Below are 23,683 nucleotides of genomic sequence, written 5' to 3'. Positions count from 1 at the left end.
TTAACACTTAATTATTTGGGTGTCTTGTAGCTAAAAACAAAACGATATTATAATTAGATTGAAATAGATTAAATTAAATTCCTGATAAATAATAACAAGAAATATTAAAATACCTTACGTAGAGAGGGTATAAACAGTAAATATAAAACCTGAGAAAATGCGACGGTAATTTCTCAATTAGAAGAATTAATTAAAAGAAATAATTAGCTGGAGAAAATGATAACGGAAGTCTTCACAGAAAAAGCGATGCGTGTAAAGCAATTTTAAAATGATAGATGGTAGGAAATAAAAAAAATATGAGAGAACGGTATACGATGATAGAGTAAATTGACAACCTTAAATTCAACAGTATTAGATTAAATAAAGAAATATGTATGTATGTTTGTATGTATGTATTATGTATGTATGTTATACAATAAGTTAAAATGGTTTAGAAATATGAAAATATAAGAAAAATTATTGGTTAAGATCATAAGTGAGCAATTAATAAACAGAAAACGAGTGAGTTTAGGGAAGACACTCTAGCTGACGTAGATGGCTAAAATCGATACAAATTGTCAGGCATCAATACTTTGACTGATGCTAAATTTAATAGATTTAATATGAACGGGTAAATGGATAAACTTAGCTAAAGGGGAAAAACAAAATGGCGACGATATAGTTTTAAGTGGTCTGAATCTAACGTGTAACGTATAAGTTGCATTGCAAATATAATAAAAACTATCCTCTAATTAACTTATCTATCTATCTATCTATCTATCTATCTATCTATCTATCTATCTATCTATCTATCTATCTATTTATCTATCTATCTATCTAAAATATAATTCAGAGTATCTAAGAGATACCACCACACTGGAAATAGCAGTCAAGTTTTGACGGTATTTCTTAGATACTCTAAATTATAATTTTAAATAATTGTTACCTTTGATGGTTTTTATTCCCATGCTGACCACCTGATAAAATCAGTATTTTAAATATCGATCTTATCCTTATTTATATCTATCTATCTATCTATCTATCTATCTATCTATCTATCTATCTATCTATCTATCTATCTATCTATAAAAATTCGGACAGAACTTATGGGATAACCTGATAGAAAGTAGTAGAACTGGGAGTACATCTTCAAAGAAACAACGAAGAAGACTCTTAACATACTAGCGGTGGTATCCAAATCTTCCACGAAATATACTCAACCGTCTTGAGATGTTATCTCAAGCTCTCAGTACCCAAGAGAGAAAAAATGGAGGTTCATAAATGTAACAACTTCCTTGTAAAGACTGCTCAGTCGAGGTTGAGTTAGTGGCAACTGCAACACCAATAAAAATATTTTCATTGAAAGACACGTAAAATATTGCTCTTAAATCAATTTTGACACAATGTAAAATTGTGGGATTCTAATTGAATTCATACTATACAGAGCAAATATCCGTGCATCACCTGCAAGATGGTGGCTCAAAGTTTGCAACCAGTTGTCATAGTCTACTTGTAATATTCTCGAACTTCAAATTTATGCAATTTCTAGTAAGTCCGATTGTAGGTGCGCATAGATTTCGATTTGTTTTCACATACACAAGAAAACGCGTTCACGCACAAATGCATCAACACACGCACGCACGCACGCACGCATGCACGCACGCATGCACGCACGCTCGCATACTCGCACAAATGCATCAACCCGCGCGCACACATACACAGAAAGAAAAATGTATATATCCATAGCCACATTTACATATTTACAAACATACATATATGGGTGTGCTTGATTGTTTGTGTGTGTGTGTGTGTGTGTGTGTATGTGTGTGTATGTGTGTGTGTGTGTGTGTGTGTGTGTTTGTGTAAATATATAAAAAGGGAAAGAAAAATAGATAGATAGATTGGAAAGATAGTAGGAGATAAAAGCATATATTTGTAGACATGTATTTTGTGTGTCTATATAAGTATACGTATACATAAATTTATATTAAATATATATATATATATTCTTTTCTTATATTTTTTTTTTTGTTTCAGTCATTTGACTGCGACCGTGCTGGAGCACTGCCTTTAGTCGAGCAAATCGATCCCAGGTCTTATTCTTTGTAAGCCTAGTACTTATTCTGTCGCTCTCTTATTCCGAACAGCTAAATTACCGGGAGGTAAACATACCAACATCGGTTGTCAATATATATATATATATATATATATATATATATATACGACAGGCGTCTTTCAGTTTCCGTCTACCAAATCCCCTCACAAGGCTTTGGTCGGCCCGAGATCAAGGTTCCACGTAGTGGGACTGAACCCAGAATCATGTGGTTAATAAGCAAGCTATTTACCACAAAGTCAGTCTTGCGCGTATATATATATATATATATATATATATATATATATATATATATGTATGTATGTATGTATGTATGTATGTATGTATGTATATATAAGAATCAAATGAAGGAAAAAGCAATTCCTCCAACGGGATGTAAAACATCCAATTCACTGGTACGATAATTGAATACCACAGATAAAAGGGCATAATTTTAATATGCAAATTAAAAAGAAAAAGAGAAAAACACAACTGACATGCAAAACATTTACTTACATTATAATATAATATACCATAATATAAGATAAGATAAAATAACAAATTAAAAAAAAAAACTTAAATAAACGCAACAATTTGTTTCGTGTCACATACACTAGTGAATTTATAAAAAATTCCTATCTATGTATACAAGCCTCTTCAGGGCCTTGGCTACAAATTGCAAAATTACTGATTCCAAAAATACCTATATTCATAAGTGTGAGCGTTAATAATTCAAATACATAATAAATGCAATAGAAAGAACAACGAAATTCAAATGGATAAAATTATTAAGTAAAATGTTGGTATGGATCTCCAATAATATTAATAATCTAAACGTATTTTAATGGAAAATAATGACTGGCTATTTTATAATATAATATCAATATCTATATGATATGTAATATATTAAAAAAAATATGGTAGAGTAGGAAATAAATTTCATTCAAAATTACTATATATTATGATGAAAAAAAAAATATATATATATGGGGCGGGTGCGTGTGTATATAACACATCTATCTATCTATCTGTATATATATATATATATATATATATATATATATATACACACTGACATACTTTTATATATAGACGTAATAAAAGGTGTATATGTGTGTGTGTTTCTGTGCGTTTGTGTCGAAGCTACCAAAACGTAAGCCTAATTATGTTACCTATGAAGAAAACCAAACAATATCAAAGTAAATAATACCTATGGACTATGAATGAATCTTCAAACACGCTCCATTTTACGAGAAAGGACAACCCAGAATATCAAGACTAAGATATAAGGAAGTCACGGTCGAACTTAAAACATATGTGTATTTCCATCATCAGCTGCCTAAACGGATATCACTATGGTTTCGACATTTGGACAGTACTATTCAATCCTGTAGTGTCCATAGCGTTAGAAATATAAACGCTGCCTTGAAATCATCCTGTTTATTATTAAAAGTTACAACATAGTAATAACGTAAAACTACATGTCAATATTTGTAACAGAACAAATTCCGCAAAGGACGTTCAAACAATACAACAAATATAAACAACTAGATACTGTGTTCCTCAACCAACATCTTATCACGAAAAAGTTATCACATCCAAAAGCAAGCCAAATAATGACTAATGGAACAGTATATCAGTAAACAGTGTTCTTCAACAATGAAAAGAACAAGCTCTGAATCAATAAATATGAAACAAGATTTATAATACAAAATATATTAATCAGATTTAAATAACACAAAATACATAGAAATAAAAAAAGTGAAATAGAATTAAATTAAATTAAAATACACACACACATATACACGTATATATATGTATATATATATATATATATATATATATATATATATATATATATATATATATATATATATATATATATATATATATATATATATATATATATATATATATATATACACATTCATACATATACGTACTTCTACAATTAAAATAAATAATTATTATCACTTCTTCATTACAAAGAAACTTCATAATCCATTATAAATAAACGGTCAACAAACTTGATATTTGGGAACAAATGAAATTACACTTAGTCATAGAATATAAGAATACATGCAGTTTTAATATACACCTATATACATAAAGAATATGTGCATATTTATTTTGGTTCCTCCCTCACCGGAAACGGTTAAATTGTTCGCCTTTTACTAGCGATTTTCGTGGGGAGGAACATTGTAACCAGTCTATAGACTTCTTTATCTAAGCCTCATCTAACCCTGTTAGGTGCACGAGTGGATGTGTGGTAAGTAGCTTGCTTATCAACCACATGGTTCTGGATTCAGTCCCACTGCGTGGCACCTTGGGCAAGTGTCTTTTACTATAGCTTCGAGCCGACCAAAGCCTTGTGAGTGGATTTGGTAGACGGAAACGGAATAAAGCCCGTCGTATATATATGTGTGCGTGTATGCGCGCATGTTTGTGTGACTGTGTTTGTATCCCCGACATCGTTAGACAACCGATGCTGGTGTGTTTACGTCCCCGTAACTTAGAGGTTCGGCAAGAGACCCGATAGAATAAGTACTGGGCTCACAAAGAATAAGTCCTGGGGTCGATTTGTTCGACTAAAGTCGGTGCTCCAGCATGGCCGCAGTCAAATGACTGGAACAAATAAAAGACATCCATGCATCGTTTGATATAAGTGTCAAAAGCTTGTACAAAACTTTTACCTGTCTCTTAGTTGCCATCGTAGGTTCCAGTTAAAATTATTGCAAGACGAGCGTTACTATTTTGAGTGCACGTTTTTGTCTGTGTATATGTCTCCTAGTAGAGCAGCCTTCCACACAGCATTATCAAAAATAACGGGAGTTTCCTCTTCCACGAAAAAAATGTATTTAAGTCTTTCATGAGATGCTGGTGTGTTTATGTCCCCGTACCTTAGCGTTTCGGAAAAAAGAGACCAATAGAATAAGTACTAGGCTTACAGAGAATAAGTACTGGGGTCGATTTTCTCGACTAAAGGTGGTGCTCAAGCATGGCTGCAATCAAATGACTGAAACAAGCGAAAGGGTAGATGAATAAAAGAGTATATATATAAAGGAATATACGGTAATATAAAAGATTTTTCAATATTGAAAAACATTAGTAATTATAAAAATATTTTAGTAATTATAAAGGAATTTTATTCGTAGAGAGCTTTAAAAGAGACCGGTTCCATCATCAATGCTGTCAACTAAGGATCTATCTTACTCTCTCCCCATGGTGGAATAGATCGCTTCTATATGGACAGCTACTGTTTACTTGTGGAGAAATATATAGTTTGTACATCTATCCTTGAAGCAGCCTTAAGAAACATTCTGTACAACTTTTATTATCGCGATCCTGTAACAACTCAACCCCCTTGTTAAATACATGAATTTCATATTCTCAGCTGATACTAGCCTTCTGCCTGTTGATACCTTATGATATTATATGTGTATATATATATATATATATATATATATATATATATATATATATATATTATCTCTTGTTTTCTATCTAAAAAATAATTACGGTGATTTTTCTCTTGATACCCATACGCGTATGAAATCTAGCTATAATTCGGCATTCTCACACGCTTTTATTTCTTTTCTTGATAAAATGATGGGGTCAACATGCATTCCCTATCTTGGTATTTCCTACGAATTTTTTTATTCATCTGAAAAAAAAACACTGCATTTTCATAATGTAATCGTGTTATTCAAGAAAAAACGCGTCTAAAACAGCTAGGGTGAACCTTAACCTATTCCTGTTATATATATAATTGTGTATTTAAGTAATCAACGCTTACATACATACATACATACATACATACATACATACATACATACGTGTATATGTGTGTGTGTGTATGTCTGCGCGTGTCTGTGTATGAGTGTTTGTGTGTGTGCACATATGTATGTATGTATGTATGTATGCATGCATGTATGTAGAAACGTTCAAACAAAGTGTTGGTCAGTTAAATACGCAGCTATATTGCTTCTTGCAATAGATATAAGAACAGAAATTGCTGGGAGCTAATTCGAGGGAGATTGAAATAGAAACGGCACAGGTAATTACATAAACAATTACGTTGGCATACATACTGTTACGCTAAATGACTAAAATATTTAGTTTCTGACCGACAGAGACTTTTAGAAGCACATAAAAAGAACCTCTGCACGGTTGCATCACCTGCTAATAATATTAGCCAAACCTCCATCGGGTTGCAACAGCTTAGTCCTGGAACTAAGTGCGCATTGCATACAGTCCTTTGTGGTACACTTTATCTAGGAAAGCGACTGTCTGTAACGTCCTGTTCGACATACTTCTTCAGTCGTGGCAGACCTCGAGCAAAACAATAACTGATAAGTTTGCAGGATCGTTGCTTTATTTCTGTTCTTTTTCTTATTTCAAACAACGAAGTGGCCAGTTTGCCGTTTATCTATCTGGCGGTTATAAAATATAGTATGATCTGAGTTCTGGAGACAACCTCATCAACTATATCTTGCCTGATATTTGAATCATATACGTACTAACATATATACACACACATATACATACATAAATGTATACATGTATGTGTGTGTGTGTGTGTGTGTGTGTGTGTGTGTGTGTGTGTGTGTGTGTTGTGTAGGTTAGAGTAGAAAAGAAAAGTAAAGAATTTTGGCAAGATATGACAAGGACATTTAATTTAATTTAGCTGTGTAAAAAAAAGTAGAGATAATCTCTGACAGCTGTTTCTGGGATATCCCAGCTACTGGGACATCATGTCGAGTGAAGTTTCTATATGCTGAGTATGCCGTCATCGGAGAGAGATAGTTTAAACATATGTAACAGTAGAAGGAAGTTTCTCATCACTGATAGTTGTTTTGGTTCATTAAGTCTAGAAAGAGAGGAGAAATCCACTTAGATACTATCTAGCCATTCTCTCTGATCATGGATTTACCTAAGAAATAACCAATCTAACTGGATTTATTTGGATTTCTCCTCCCTCTGCCAGTTTATACCTTGAAGATCCCTGCTTCCACTAAGGTCGGCTTTACGTTGGACGTATAAGAGTAGGAAGTATGAAAATTCTTTACATCTATACGCTAAATTGAAAAACAAACCAAACTTTATCGGTACACTAACAGACCTTTCCGTCTGGTAAGATATGGTTTATCATGGAATAAAAAACACACACAGAAATAAAGCGTTCTATAGTGAAAATTACCAGGAAACGATGGGATACTCAGGTAGTTCATATATGTGTATGTGTGTGTGTGAACGTGCGCGTGTGTGCTCGTGTGTTTTGCGTCTGTTTGTCCCTAACCACCACTTGCCAGCCGGTGATTGTGTGTCTACATCCCATTAATTAGCGGTTCGGTAAAAGAATCCGATAGAGTACGTACCAATTTAAACCAATAAATAAGTACTGGGGGTGGGGTCGATTGTTTCGACTAAAATTCTTCAAGGCGGTGCTCCAGCATGGCGACAGTTGAATGACCGAAACAGTAAATGATAAAAGATGAAAGATATTTATTCGATGGGGAATTTAATCATTATAATTTAAATACCTAATAGATAATCAACGTTAATGACATTACCGTCTGGGAAAGAATATTTGATATTTTATAACTTTTCTCCCCTGTGTAAGTGACGTTCGAGAATTGGAGCAGCTGCAACTAAGTATGCAAATCGAGTTAGAGTTTCGCTATGCATAGATCATCTCTCATATTCGGTAACATCAGCCATAATTCCAAGACATACAGTTGAATGAGTCACTGGAGGTGTTTAGTTGCTGGCGAAATTACTCAGATTGCGCTGTTCTTAGTCTACTTTCACATACTTTTGTCAGCCGACAGCGCATATAGATACTTCGTCGATGATAGATTTCTTGTTTAATCTCAGCTCAATCTTGATCGAGCAAACCAAAGATCAATAGATTTCTCTCCGTGCCCAACCGTATTTTGAGGCTTCCCTAGGACTTCTTTATATATTCTTTTACTTGTTTCAGTCATTTGACTGCGGCAATGGTGTAAAACCGCATTTAGTCGAGTAGATCAACCCCAGGACTTATTCTTTGTAAGCTAGGCTATGGGGACGAAACAACACCAACATTGGTTGTCAAGCGATGATGGGAGGACAAACACAGACACATACACAAATACATACATACATACATAATACATACATACATACATACATACATATATATATATATATATATATATATATATATATATATATATATATATATATATATATATATATATATATATATATATATATATACATATATATATATATATATATATATATATATATATATATATATATATATATATAAGAGGTGGGAGGAGAAGAACATATAAAAACAAGGAGAGGATAGATCGCTAGCCACTAAACCTTTTTCTATTTTCTATTCCTATTTATTTTTATGTTCCTTTTTGTCGAAGAGCGTAGGCTCGAAACGTAAAAACTTCGTCCCCTTACCGAACGTTAAACTAATACATCTGTTTGTTGTTTACACACCCGCCTTCGTCTTTTGGTTTTTTTTTGTAAATTTTCCCCATATATATATATGACGCTTTCAATTTCCGTCTACCAGATCCACTCACAAGGCTTTGGTCGAGCCGAAGCTATAGTAGATGGCACTTATCCAAGGTTCCACGTTTCTAAGTCCAAACTTGCTGGTGTATTCGCGTATATCTTCCAAAATGGACTTTACCTTGCTTAATAAAGGGTCAAATAAAAATGTCTTTACATACAATTTTTTCTGGTCAGTTAACTGCATAGTAAACGGTTGCTGACAAGAACTTAAACACATTTGAAACTATAGCTCATTGATCCTTGTCCGACTGTCTACTGTCACTAAAACACATCTAATCAATTTGCATAAATGGCGGCTAAAAATCTATAGTTTTGCACTCGTTGTGGAGTTTTGTATAATAAATACACACTCCTAATTCATCGATGGCGGCGCATGGCCTAATGTTCAGAGTGTTGTACTCATGCTTGCAAGATTGTGGGTTCCATTCTTGGGCGTTGCATTGTGTTTTTGATCAAAACACTTCATCTCAAGCTGCTCTGTGATCACATCGACATCTGAGGCTTCGCACATCGTACACCTGTACAGATGATGTCGAAATGATGAAGGGAGTACTCTAATGTGCCACACGAACATTTGAAAACTGTAAACAAATCATCAGTACTGGTCGTCCATGTTAAATTTACTATCTTCGATGTTTGTGTAGTGCTCACCAAGTCCACCCAGTAATATTGGAAGTTGGTGGCGGATGACAATACTGAGAGACACTCTATTACTTCACTACTGATGAGTTTACTAGTCTGGTTAACTCAAAACTAAATACACAAATTTTAGACTAATTCTAACTTAAAGCTTGCTTCTTGAATGCAAATTACGAGCGGATTTGATCATGATACTGCAAGAAGAAAACAAGTGCACTGTAAATTATTTTCAGCTAATAAATTTTCAGCGAATTTATGCATACTAATTTTTTCCACTAAAGTGCGGTGTTTATTAGAAAGCGAATAAATATTATACAAGCAGCGAGTTTTATAGCTATTTTGTAAGTAGCAAGCTGAACAAAGATAGAAAGTGAAGAGATGATGATGGAATTCGAATATTAAACGAAGATGCTAAGTTCGTGCAACCTGTTGAGTGCAATAAAGGAAGCGTATGTTTCTTAGAAGGAGAGTTGTAAAAGCAGGTAATTAGCATGTTGTGAACTGGTGAAAACTTGTAAAATGTTATTCATCTTCAGTTCATATTTTTATCACCTCTCAAATTATCTCGCTATCCGCCCAATCTGTATGATATTATTAGCTATGGGCTGTGTAGTGTTATCTCAGAAACCGGTCACAAATATTTCGTAACTGGGAACATAAAAATTATCTTCCCATTTTCATCTATGATTAACTCAGAGTTCGTCTGATTTGACATCCGGATTAACTGAGTACGGCTCTATGAAGTTTCATAGTATATAATGATAAGCTGTTTCTCTATCTTTGTCTCCCTCTTCCTATGTATTTCTCACTCTCTCTCTCTCTCTCCACACACACATATGTATTTGTATGTGTGTATATATATATATATATATATATATATATATATATATATATATATATATAATCTATGTATACATATATCTACATGCATCACATACGTAGCACATATCTATGTATTTATATGTATATGTTTATAAAAAAAATGTATGTATGTGTGCATGCATGTACACATGCACATCTGTCTGGTACACAGGTTTATGTAAGTATACATGTATATTGTTAGTATATACATACTGCGTATGTGTGCGTGTGATGGCGAACGCGCACGTGTGTGTGTCTCAGTGGGGGCGCGTGGATTCATGTTTAGGTGACATGTGTAAACAATGGCTACAAAGCCGATAAACCTATTCTGTCAAATGAAAATCTCCAGTGATATTTAAGTTATTCGTCTTCTACAGACAATCCCTCTTATTTCTCGCCATCTTAAATATACTGAAGCAGTAATTGGCCCCGATAGAAACCTATAGACAACGACGCCATTGTTCAAGAAATGTCATATTAAATTTTAATAAAAATACCCCACTCTGTTAACCTTTACTGGTGTCTAGAAAATCCATCTTTTAAATATATTTATGGGAATTTGAACGTATTAAAATGTTATTGATTTATGTACGCCATTTCGTCTTTGTATAACTTGAACAACGTGTCTTCATTTAATGCAGTGATTCTCTGGCTGTTTTCGTCCCGCTCAGGTTTTCTTGAAAGGTGGTTCGCTTCTTCCAGCAAGTGTTCGTACATTTTCGAATTATCCAGAAATGTAGTTTACACATCATTTTACGAATGTGGTGATTTATAACAAAAGCAAATTCCATATCCCTCTATCCCACTGTCTGTCTGTCTCTCTGTCTGTCTGACTCCCTTTCTCTCTCTCTCCCTATATGTGTGTGTGTGTGTGTGTGTCTATGTGTGTGTATGGCTCAATTTCACTGCATCTACTGGAAGTTTTGAGAATGGATGCTTTCACGTAGATATCTCTGATGAGAACCAATAAGGTTCTGATATCGATTAATGCTGTTCAACCACTTTTCAAGCTAGAGAGGAAATCGTTAAATTTGCCCTGTCTATGTAGCTATTACGTAGGTTTCACACACACACACACACACACACACACACACACACACACACACACACACACGCACACACACACACACGCACACACACACACACACACACACACACACACACACACAACGTATCATCAGAAGCACATTTCATTGCCTTATATTACAGAGATCAAACAAATGCCATTTGGATTTCTGCAACATAATGCAAAGGTATGTTCCCCTGATGGTTCGTTTGTGGTTAAGCATCAAGCTAGTGTTGATCATAATTTCTCCTACGTATACACTGTATGTCATAACCTTTAATACTATATAGTGTTGCAGTAACCTAAACATTGATGACGACAATTTTTCTACGTGGAACTTCAAAATCAGCAGTGGTGGTCGTACATTTAAATCTTCTATCTTTTACTTGTTTCAGTCATTACGGTGCGACCATGCTGGGGCATCGCGTTAAAGAAATTTTAGTAGAATCAGTCGATCAACGTAGTTAGTTTTTTCTTGAGTTTATTCTATCGGTCTCTTTTGCCGAATCGGTAGGTTACGGGGACGTAAACACACTAACACCAGTTTTCGAGGAGTGGTGGAGAACAACACAAAGACACGCACACACGCGCACACGCACACACGCGCACACGCACACACGCGCACACGCACACACGCGCACACGCACACACACACGCATACACAAACAAAGCATGACCGCAGTTAAAATGACTGAAACAAATAAATGAATAATCGAATCGAACATATATATATACATACATATATATATATATATATATATATATATATATATATATATATATATATATATATATATATATATATATATATATATATATATATATATATATGTATATATATATAGAGAGTTATTAATATTTCTAAGTCTCTCTAAAGGAGACTACGGCAGCGGTACTGGAAATTAATAGTTATCGCCAAGCCAACATGGCAGTCCCAAAATTATATATATATATATATATATATATATATATATATATATATATATATATATATACATATTTATATATACCAAAAGCATCAAGTCATATAGAAATATATTTAATCAATAAATATAAATAATGAAGCTACAGACAATTATTTCCCACGTACGTTTTTATTCACAAAATAACGTCAAGAAGATCAGTGTGTAACTTAAACGTCCTTTTAAATATAAGCGTATCCTTTGTGCACCAGCTTTACAGTAAATATATGTACTTGAATGCACATTTTGCATCAAGTGTAGGACAGCATATTAACAATAGACATTTATATTTAATTTAGCTTATAGATATAAATAGCTTAAATTACAGAAACTCATTAAGTACTTTTTTATTCAATAGATAAGCATATAACATCAGTTAAATATTCCACATGTTTAAATATATATATATATATATATAGCAATTAGAAGATGGAGGATAATATGCTGAATCCAACTACTTGCAGACGGTGTATCCTGATGAATTCATTAATTTAATTCATAGCAAAAGTGACAAAAAAAGAAAGAAAAAGAAAGAAAGAACCAAAGCACAGGCGTCTATGGCAGACTATGTTATTTTGCCAACCTGGTTTACATATAGAAGTACAAAGCACATAAGGAATTAGAGGATGAACAGAAGTTTAATCTTACAGCTGTTTCGGCCTAGTTTTAGCAAGCCCCATTCTATCCGAACATTCCTTTCCGGAGTGATTATCGGATGACATTTTGAAATGGGGTTACATGCCCGAACCGCTAGGCCTCCTCAGAGATTCACAAAGGGTTTCATACAAATGTAGAGCAATAGGTAAAAACAGAGGTATGGTAGAGACCAGAAGAAAAACGACAGCAAAAATAAGGTAGAAATAAAAATTTTGGGTAAAACCTCCACTTTTACCCGCTCCCATTGATTGCACATAGTATAGCACTAGTGTACCAATAATTGGGTACCCTCCCAGCAGTATACTGGATAGATACTATCCCTTAGTGGGTTGAACCCCCAACCCCTAACTCTCTCACGTTATATATATATATATATATATATATATATATATATATATATTCTTTTATTGTATTTTAGCATAGACTTGCTTCACAGTAATATATCGTGACACACCGTTCGGAAGCCACTTTGTTAATATGAAAGATAATGTCTGTGTGTGTGTCTGTGTCTGTGAGTGAAAGAAAAACGAAACAAATATATTCCACAATTTCATTTTAAGATCACAAATGTATATTATCGTTTGAAGTTCAGTAGCTGTTAAAATATTGTTTTTCTTATATTTCCTACTAACTTATCTATCAATCGTGATTAATTTATGTACAATATGCAAAGCGAAAAAATTGTTGGAACCGATTAAGCATCTGCTCGGAAGCCTATCTGAGCTCTAAATTTGGCATGATTTGAATCATGCCAAAATTAGTTTTGCGTTTCGTAGCTCCCGAACCGTTTACGTGCAGTGTTAGTGAAGTGCTGCTATTATTAGTATAGACTGATCCCTGCTGTTAAAACTGTTGACCTCGTACCTAAATCGAAAACCTTTATAATGATTCAAGACAGTGGTTGTCGAGGTGGCAGAATCGTTAGTACACAGGGCGAAAGGGTTAGCGGTATTTCGTCTGCCGCTACGTTCTGAGTTCAAATTCCGTCGAGATCGACTTTGCCTTTCATCCTTTCGGGGTCGATAATTTAAGTACCAGTTACTCACTGGGGTCGATATAATCGACTTAATACGTTTCTTTGTCCTTGTTTGTCTCCTCTATGTTTAACCCCTTGTGGGCAAGAAAGAAATAAGAAACATTAGCAAGCCAGGCGAAATGCTTAGCGGTATTTCGTCTGTCTTTACTTCTGGTATCTTTGCTTCGACTTTGCATCTGAGGTAGATTAAATAAGTAGTAGTTAGTTGAGCACTGGCGTCGAAGGAATCGACCAGCCCCCGCCTGCAAAATTTCAGTCCCTGTACCTATAATGGAAAGGATTTTTCAAGATAGTGAGCTGGAAGAACTGTGAAAGCGTAGGAGAAAATACTTTGTGGTATTTGCACAAATTCTTTGAATTCTTATTTCAAATCTCACCGCGGTCAGATTTACGTTTTATCTTTCAGAATCGATTAAATACAGGATCACTCAAGCAACGGACACAAAAGTATCGGCTACCATTGCCCTTCGCAGTTTTTTGCTTTCAGTTAAACTTTGATGGCATTATCATAAACTTTTCTAAGGCGGTGACCTGTCTTCACGTTCTGAGTTCAAATTCCACCGAGGTTGACTTTACCTTTCATCGTTTCGGGATATAATCGACTTAGCCCCTTCCTCCAAATTTGAGGCCTTGTACTTCCAGTAGAAAGGATTATTATAAACTCTTCTAAGGCGGTGAGCTGGTAGAATCGTTAGCACACCGAGCGAAAGGCTTAGAGGTATTTCGCACGTCTTTACATTCTGAGTTCAAATTCCGCCGAAGTCGTCTTTACCTTTTATCCTTTCGGGGTCGATTAAATAGGTATCAGTTACGCACTGGAGTCGATGTAATCGACTGAATCCCTTCCCCTGAGCTGCCCTTGTGGCAAAAATTTTAAATAATTATTAAAACTCTTCTTGACACACAGTTAGCACATGCGTAACGCTCTGCATGTTTGCCAGTGTTCTTTCTTGGATCAAGTTTTGACATGAGTTAACGGTAAAGTCCTATCAATGCAGAACATATATAGTTACCTAGTTAATGAAATTTAAGGAAAATTTTGTTATGCAAGTTTATTGTATTTATGAATCCTTAGTTTGCTCACGTTTTTCCAGCAAACTTTTATATTGAAAGCCTCGCTTATGACTCACAATTTCTAGTTTTAGTATATCTGCATCATATATGTCTGGGTTATATATTTAGCTTAGCGTATCGGTAATATATATTTACAATTATATAAGGAATGTTTTCAAGTGAATGTATATATTTGTTTAGATCGGGAATTCAAACACACATACATTCACACACACACAAACAAGCAAACACATACATACACATACACATACACAAACAAACACACACATATGCAAATACACATACACATATACACAAATAAACACACACGTACACACACAAGCAAACGAACAAACATACACACACACACACACACACACAAACACACACGCATACACACACACATATCTTTCAACTATAGACACAAGGCCCGGAAATTTGCAGGGAGCGTGCTAGTCGATTATATCAGCACCAGAGCTCAACTGGAACTTATTTTATCAATGATGATGTCAAAATCGAACGCAGAACATAACGTCAGGAGGACGCTGCTAAGCATGTTCGGGGAGGTAAGGATACTGCTCGTTCTCCGCCTGAACCATACTATATATATGAGGGTGGGCGGGTGCGCGCACGGTCTTCGATGGTGATAGTATTTGTGAAGGTCATTCAATGTTTTCATTCAATCAGTCGACCGATTGAGTAAAGAGAACCATGAACTTGCCTATAATGCATATCAGAAACAGCTGTAAGTCAATGATGCACTACTAACGAAACAGTATCTATATATATATATATATATGAAGAATTATTGTATTCATATTTAATAAACCATGTTAATTGTCGCTTTTCATTTGACCCATACCGGTGATAGACAACCTTTAATGGTAAGGATGATGTTTGAAGAGAAATTGATCTGTCTACTGAATAACTTCACCACCATAATATTACTATAATATTGTTGCATTCCACGTGTTGCTCTGTGATGCAATAATACTTTCAGTACGATGTCTTAAGTTTTAAGTATATACATAATAAGAGTGTTGTAGATGTTACCTTCTCCGAGTAATATCCACAGATCCGGCTAGATATTATTGTGGCGATCTGGTAGAGTCTTTAACCCGCCGGACAAAATGCTTAGTTTCATTTCTTCTGGTTTTACATCGTGAGATCAAATACTAATATTAAGAACCAATTAAGCAAAAGTTAATAGCTGTAATTTAAATACGGTCTATAATAAATAATGTTTATCTCTCACAAGATGGATTACGCTCTTGACTAAACCTACGTATAAGGAATTATAACGGTATTATTGTAATTGCAACGGTTACTAATCGGTGCAGCTAAAACATGTGAAGGTCTATGCAAAGCGGTTTATATATCCAAAGAATTAAAGGTAATGCTATGCTACTTCGTAATGATACTTATCATTATTATTATCGCTGATGCTATATATATATATATATATATATATATATATATATATATGCGTGTGTGTGTGTGTGTGTGTGTGTGTGTGTGTGTGTGTGTGTGTGTGTATGTGTGTGTAAAATTAAGAATTACAATTAAGCTTAAGGGCGCACAAAATATCAACCTATTTGGAAATGAGTGTCAAATTCCCTAATCTACCAACGAAATCACCGGAATATGACAGAGACGACGGTAGGCGGGCAAACGGTTAAAAAATGAAACAATTATAATCATGCAATTAAAGATTGTCATTCGGATATTCAAGTACCATGGTTTCGGGTTCTGGCCTTCGGACTTCATCCTTCAGCATAAATCACCGATGAAAAATTCTAAATCCGTTACGTTGAACATCCATCAGCGCATGACTTATGATTTTATCATGACTTATGATTTTACCATGACTTATGATTTTATGAATTATGATTTTATTCAATATATTTCTGTCAGACACCCTGACTTATTGCAGCTGTCTTTCAGTTCTTCGAAGCCCTGTAAAGGAACTCGGAAGCTTGGGCCTCCAGGTAGGCTTTTCACAATACCCTTATAGCTAGCAACTTTTCAGCAGACCATCGTGCGTGTGTATGTATACATACATATGTGTGCGTGTGCATGTATACATACATATGTGTGTGTGTGTGTGCATGTATACATACATATGTGTGTGTGTGTGTGTGTGTGTGTGTGTGTTTGTGTGTGCGTATGCCTAGATGCGCATTTAGCATACCATGGTAAATTAGATTGTAATCCGTGGCGAAGGCAATTAAGGTAGGAGGGGAAAATTCCAATACCGAAAAGCCTGAATTATATCGATCGTTGAGTTTGCGGCAAATATTTGCACCGATATTTTTCCGTCAGCACTTCCGGAAATGTGGCCGATTCTATACAAGCCTTTACAGTTGAAAACAAATCATCTGTGCGGAAACTAAAGGCTATTAGCTGTTCAACACTCATATGTCAAAACCAATGGAAGAATCCACATGTATTCGTGTGTGCATGTGTGTGTGTACAAATATATATATGCGTATACATGTGTTTGTGTGTGTATGCGCATTTGTGTATTACAAACAATTCTTCTATCTCTCTCCATCTCACTCCCAGTCTCTCTCCACCCCTATCTCTCTCTCTCCCTCTCTCTCTCTCCCTCTCTCTCTCTCTCTTTGTCTTTCTCATCAAGCTACATGTCAGGATTGAACCCTTAAAGTCAAAATTAGCCATAACAGGTTACTTGAACTCCAAATATTCAACCAAACACGCCGTTTCCACACAACAATATCTGGCCGGTTATATTTTAACTTGGGGTTTCTGTTGTAATTTCTAAGTTCCACTAATAATTTTTTGACCCCCTCGGTCTCAATATGGTCAGTGTCGTATGTTGGCGTTTTCATTTTTGCCTGCATGCATGCATATACGCTTTAATGTATGTATGTATGTATGTATGTATGTATGTATGTATGTATGTATGTATGTATGTATGTAGAGTAATACCTCGCCACATCGAGGTTCACCTATCGCGGTTTATTATTTAAGCTTACATCGATTCCTCCGTGGGGTTGTTTCGCATTTATAATGAAATGAATATATATAAATTATAAAATTAATTTTAAAAAAAATATACAGCACTGTACTGCTTCTACTTCGCGGATTTTCACCTATCGTGGGGAGTTTTATTTAATTTGCTTTGCGGGAGAAACTGTTTTAACGAAAGCGTACTTGTTGTTAAATGCTCGAAATACGAGGGTAGAAAAACAGCCAACTGATGAAGGGTCGGTCTTTATGTTGTGTGTCTTGTTTTCTATTTGTATCTTTCGTTGTTCGAAAAAATAGTTCATATTCCATGTACTCGTACTTCGTATTTTTTTGTTGTACACGTTTCATGACGTCCATTGCCCACATATGCATATATATCACCCCATCCCTTACACCCTATCCCACATACCTCACCTCTACCACCACCCTCTTCCTACCCATATACTGCACCTGTACCCCTACCCTCAGCGTAACCCACACACTAGCCGTGCTTTCCCCACACTCGCCTTCCCATCTCCCAACACCATCACACCACATTACACCATACCATACAACACGTCACATCACAACACACTACCACGCACACACTAGCACTGACCAATTCCCATCCCCTACACATACACACACACACACGTCAAGATCACCAGCCCTCTTTCACACGCACATACACTCTCTCTTACACACGCGCACGTTTTGGGATCACTACCACTTTGTTCTCAAGCCTTCTTCTTAGCTTTCCTGTGTGACCCTTCTGTCCGGCATTCGCCATAATAGATCGATAACCACTACACACATTAGTTTTCTCTGCTTGTTTCTCTCCTTGTTTATTTCTGTGGAAGAGCGTAGGATCGAAACGTTAAAGACTTTTTTCAATTCCTGACCGTTATACTAATACATCCGTTTGTTTCCCACACCACCTGTCTTCGTCTTTTGTTTTTTGTGGATTCTCCCTATATATACATATATATATATGTGTGTGTGTGTGTGTGTGTATGTATATGCATACATATATATATATATATATATATATATATATATATATATATATATATACATATATATGCATATGCATATATACGTACCTATATGCATATATACATACGTATATGTACATACATCTATACGTATATATATACACACACACACACACACACACATATATATATATATATGCATGTATGCATGTATGTATATATATATATATATATATATATATATATATATATATATATATATATGTATATATATATATATATATATATATATATATATATATATATATATATATATATATATATATATGTACGTATAGATTTATGTACATATACGTATATATATATGTTTGTGTGTGTGTGTGTGTGTGTGTGTGTGTGTGTGTGTACACTTGTGTGCGTGTGTGTATGAGCGTGTATTCATACATATCTTTAAATACAAGCAAACACGCACATGTACACACACGTTTGTGTGTACATATTTAAATGGTTCTTTCAAAAAACTCGATGACATCGAATACATGTATATATGTGCGTGTGTGTGTGTGAGTATTATTATTATTATTATTATTATATATATATATATATATATATATATATATATATATATATATATATATATATATATATATATATATATATATATATATATATATATATATATTTATATTTATGTATGTATGTGTAATTATATCGATTTTCAAATGCCCATTAGGCTATACTGTTTTATATGCAGCACAAGGTTTTTTTTTTCAGCCAACTCTCTGGTGCGTGATTAGATGTACTTGGCGTTAAGTAAACTGATATCGTATTCAAGTTTCAGCCCCCTTCTACTTTTCGGTCTACGGAGAGACACATGCTTATCATATTCGTTTCCATTGCTCCCACACTATTCAAATACACATCTCGACATTGACTAAAAATGTACTACTACTTATACAAGCATTCCTTAAGGTAGACATCTTATACAAAGGATCGAGAGCAATTTTTTTTTCATGTATCAATAATTAAGCAATACATCACCTTCTGTATCTATTCATGCGTATAGTTGAGTAATATATGTAGGTATGTGCATATATATGTAAAATTCTAAATCCGTTACGTTGAACATCCATCAGCGCATGACTTATGATTTTATCATGACTTAAGAGAAAGTTTATAAATTCCATCCAAGAATATATGTATATATTTTTGTGTTTGTGTCTGTTTGTCCCACCCACCATAGATTGACAACCGATGTTGGTGTGTTTATGTCCCTGTAACTTAGCCGTTCGGCAAAATAGACTTGTAGGTTAAGTTCAAGGCCTACAAAGAATAAGTGGCGTGGTCGATTTGTTCGACTAAAACCCCCTTAAGATGGTGCTCCAGCGTGGCCGCAGTGAAATGCCTGAAACAAATACAACAATACAAGAATATATATATATATATATATATCACTTTTATATAGACATACAATGTATCTGTGTGTATATGTGTGTGTATATGCGTGTGTGTATGTATAAAGAAATACATATACACGTATGTATGTATATATATATATATATATATATATATATATATATATATATATATATATATATATATATATATATATATATATATATACATACACAAGCACATAAACAAATATATACGTACATAAAACGTGCCGGTAATACATATACACCGATACTCTGCCTTTCTCTCTTTACATTTATATGTATGTGTGTACGTGTACATAAACATATACATATACATATATATATATATATATATATATATATATATATATATATATATATATATATATATATATATATATATATATATACATATATATATATATATATATATATATACATATATATATATATGTATATACATGCATAAATAGATCTACACCCACACATCCACACTCATACACACACGTGTATGGCAAGCGTGGCTGTATGGTAGGAAGCTTGACCTCCAGCCACTTGGTTCCGGGTTTAGCCCCACCGTGTGGCACCTTGGGCAGGTGTCTGCTACTATACATTCGGCACGACCAAAGCCTTGTGAGTTGATTTGTTAGACGGAAACCATATATGTGTGTGTGTGTGTTTGTGTGTGTGTGTGTGTGTGTGTGTGTGTGTGTGTGTGTGTGTGTGTGTGTATGTGTGTGTGTATGTGTGTGTGTGTGTACGTGCGTTTGAGTGTGTATGCGTCTGAGAGTGTGTCAAACAATGTTGACACACACATGATTCACACCACTTGTCAACCAACGTTTGTGTGTTTATGTCTTCGTAATATAACGGATTGGCAAAAGATTCCGATATAATAAGTACTATTCTTACAATGAATAAGTCTTGGGGTCGATTTGTTCGACTAAAATTGCGGTGCTCCAGCATGGCCGCAGTCAAATAACTGAAATATATAAAAGAATAAAAGAATATACATGCATACATACATACATATATGTATATATATATATATATATATATATATATATATATATATATATATATATATATATATATATATGTATATATATATATATATATATATATATATATATATATATATATATATATATATATATATATATATATATATATAGGCTTTTATGTACCTTATATTTTTATATTTTAATTTTTGTATTTTTTATTTTTACATTATTCTTATTTTACATTTGTATTGAATTTTGTAAATCTCTGAAGAGGCCTAGCGAATCATGCATGTACCCCCATTACATCATTTTCATCTACTAATTACTCCGGCGTACGGGAACTATAGAGATAGAATGGGGCATGCCAACGCTAGGCTGAAACAGCTGTAAGATTTTGTCCCTTCTCCCATTGCTAAATGTCCTTTAAATTTGAAATCTTAATTGTTAATATGACATGGTATGTCATAAGTGTCTGTATATTGTTTTTTGTCAATTTAGTTATAAAATAAGCAGATTAATCAACGGAATACAGTGTCTGCAAGTCGATGGGTACCTCATATTCTCCTCCATTTTCTCATTGCTATATATATATATATATATATATATATATATATATATATAGAGAGAGAGAGAGAGAGAGAGAGAGAGAGATAGATAGAGAGATAGATAGATATAAATACTTACATACATGCATATATACATACATACATGCATACATACATACATACATACATACATATACATACATACATATACATACGCACACACACACACACACACACACACATATATATTTGAAATTTACAGAAAAACAAAAGACGAAGACAGGTGTATGTGAGAACGGATGATCTCCTCAGTAGAATCAGTAGTTGCAACCACTCCAACGACTTCACAGGTTGTGTAATTTGTAGTATGGATGTAAATTCACTCTACACATCTATAGACCTAGATTTTGATGTGGAAAAATGCATTGAGATTATGTGTGAGTGATGTAGAGTTCCGTGAAGTCAACACGAGAGAACTGAACCTCCACCTTAAACTAAGCTATGACTGTAACTATCTAGACAACCATAAGCTTGGTAGATTCTGCTCCACCGGGTTACAGAGGGAAAGAGCACCCACCATCACCTCGACAGTGAAAAAAACCACCGCAGAGCGCTGGAGTGGCTGGAACGTACCCCACTCAAGACCCTGAGAACAAAAACCAGGTGAAAACAATGATTGCACATGCAATAGGGGCTGGCATAGGAACCACCTTGAAGAACCACATAGTAAAGTTTAACAGGAAACTGTACATGCAGGTACAAGGTGCAACCATCGTTGTTGGTGTAGGTGGAGATGTGGCCGGCCTCATTATGACTTGGTGGAACAGAAAACTTAATCCTTAGCAGAACAATCCATAACTCTTTTGCATTACTGTCGGTACGTAGATGACATTAATATTCTAGTTCGACCAACTCTATTAACGGTAATGCAATGCAGAAAGCGAGAGGCACATGATGGAGAGCATCCAGTATGTAGCTAACTCCATCCTCCAAAGTATCAAGGTAACTATAGATTACCCCACTAGGCACGCTAACAATAGACTCCTCGTCCTTGATACTGAACTTTGGTTAAAAATTGTGAACAACAGAATGCAGCTACTCCACTTCTATTACATGAAACCCATAGCTTTGAAATACGTTGTTCACAAGCACTCAGCTTTGTCACACAACATGAAAATCAACGTGCTGACAGCAGATAATGAACAACGTGTCCCCACTATGCAAACCCTATGAAACAAAGAAACATGTACAGAACTTCATGCACCGCATGCAATTCTCTGAATATGATCATAAAGATAGGATTCGGCTATGCAGGGGTCCTAGAAAGAAGTTAGATAACATCATATGTAATGAAATCTCTGGTATTTGCCCTAGATATAGAAATAAAGATAGGAGTACAATGCAAAAAGTCCCCACCATCGCTTGACAACCGATGTTTGTGTGTTTACGTCCCCGTAACTTTGCGGTTCGGGTTAGAGTCATATATATATACATATATATTTTGTGAGCGTGTGTTTTTGTATTTCATATGTATTAATGCGTTTGTATTTACATATGATTTTCCAGCGCTTATGAGTCTATATGTATATCTTATATATGTGTGTTAGGGGCTTGGGTCGACCGATATATGAGAACAAAATTGATTTGACGGAAACTATATGAAAGCCCGTCACATAGATTGTAGTTGTAATTAAATTATCCCCTGCTTTCGCGTACGAGTGTGTGTATGTGTGTATGGAAGTGTGTCTTTGTAGATGCATACATGCAAGCATACACAGACACACAGACACACAAACACACACACACACACACACACATATATAT

At 34.6% G+C, this 23,683-nt stretch overlaps 1 protein-coding gene and 1 non-coding gene across 3 annotated transcripts in view; both read left to right on the top strand.

The window, feature by feature from the left end:
* The window catches only part of LOC106872195 (gonadotropin-releasing hormone receptor), a 798,172-nt gene that overhangs the window by 497,818 nt on the left and 276,671 nt on the right, over positions 1-23,683 (top strand). The gene's annotated exons all lie outside the window — the stretch shown is intronic.
* On the top strand, positions 4,197-4,324 carry LOC149134226 (U5 spliceosomal RNA). Its single transcript, XR_016243261.1, has one exon. It is a non-coding gene; the product is annotated as a U5 spliceosomal RNA (small nuclear RNA).

This window comes from Octopus bimaculoides, chromosome 9, assembly GCF_046866305.1.
Source record: "Octopus bimaculoides isolate indiv1 chromosome 9, ASM4686630v1, whole genome shotgun sequence".
Taxonomy (NCBI): domain Eukaryota; kingdom Metazoa; phylum Mollusca; class Cephalopoda; order Octopoda; family Octopodidae; genus Octopus; species Octopus bimaculoides.
The sequence above is the reverse complement of the archived record's forward strand: the minus strand, read 5'-3'. Positions and strand labels throughout refer to the sequence as shown.